General features: G+C 32.9%; 1 protein-coding gene across 1 annotated transcript in view; it reads right to left on the minus strand.

The window, feature by feature from the left end:
• LOC109232243 (DEAD-box ATP-dependent RNA helicase 40-like) overlaps positions 1 to 586 on the minus strand; it is an 8819-nt gene extending 8233 nt beyond the window's left edge. The window contains exon 1 of the mRNA XM_019397936.1: positions 451 to 586. The gene's annotated coding sequence lies outside the window, so the exon portion shown is untranslated. The remainder of the gene's footprint in view (positions 1 to 450) is intronic.

The raw sequence follows: 1266 nt of genomic DNA on the forward strand, positions 1-1266 counted from the left end.
CCCCCCTTATTTTCCAGCAACTCAGAAACAAAAACAAATACAACAATAGCAAACAATGCAAACTCATCACCAGACAGACACCAAAAAAAAAAAGTAGATAAATAAATAAATGTATAAAAAGAAATTTTTTGTATGAATTCCTGATATGATAAACTGTTGGAGCTAAACAGACCATGTAAACTTGATTGGAAGGTCAACATGAAAGAAACTAAATTAGCTGTATTCAGATACTCAAAACCTAAAAGCATATCCCAAACACAGCACTTCAAGCAAAACAAAACAAAATAAAACGATAACCTTTCCTTGGTAAACCACCAAAACTAGAAAATTCCAACTAATTCATGCATGTAATAGGACTCACTTCATCGAAGCAACAGAATAAAAAAAAACACGCAAACACCGACAGCATTAGTTGAAGAAGATAATAAAACTGATCTGCCGAAATCAAACCTTAAATCAGAAACTTTGACCGAAACTTGTTCAGCGCCGAGCTCCGGTTTCTGTGAAATGGAGCGGACAGGAGAGGATGGACGCTGAATTTGAAGTTTTAGGGTTCAGGTCTTTCTAGGAGAGAATAAGAATTGCCTGCTTGCTGGACCATTGTTTAAATATGGACCTTCCTCTATGTTGGCTAGGAGTAGGACCACCTTTTGGGTGGGCTTCACCAGCTGCTCTGAAGCTTATGCTATAGAATAATAAAAAATATCCTAGGTAAAAATGAAATATCCTTTTTCATCATTTTTCCTCCTTCCTAATGGAGAAAAAAAGGAAAAATGTGGTTTTATGAAATGAAAGATGAATGAAAAAGAGTGTCCTACGAGTTAGTTTAGAAGTTGGTTTTTCAATTCTTTGTGTGATGAAAGAAGAAATTAACGAGAAAAAGAGAGAATGCATGCATGGCCATAGAATATAATTTGTTATGTAATAAATATAATAACATGTATATTATTCGTTACTCATGTGATTTTATTTACATTCTCTTATAAAGGCAAAGAACTGGATAGTGATAATTTTTGTTCGAGTAATAAATGTTGATTCTATTCTATGCATAATTGTGTCATATATTCTAACACAATAATCAAATTTATTACTGACTACGTGATTAGATGTTGTATTCCCTCTAAAAACTTATATGGTCGGCTAGATGGTAGGTTTAGGAATTCCATTAGCTCATGAGCAAAATTTTAGCTAAAATTTACGTGTACACTTACAATAATAATATAAAAATTGAAATTATTATTTACTCGAGCCATAAGGAGAAAGTTG

The sequence above is a fragment of the Nicotiana attenuata genome, chromosome 9, assembly GCF_001879085.1.
Source record: "Nicotiana attenuata strain UT chromosome 9, NIATTr2, whole genome shotgun sequence".
NCBI classification, from domain to species: domain Eukaryota; kingdom Viridiplantae; phylum Streptophyta; class Magnoliopsida; order Solanales; family Solanaceae; genus Nicotiana; species Nicotiana attenuata.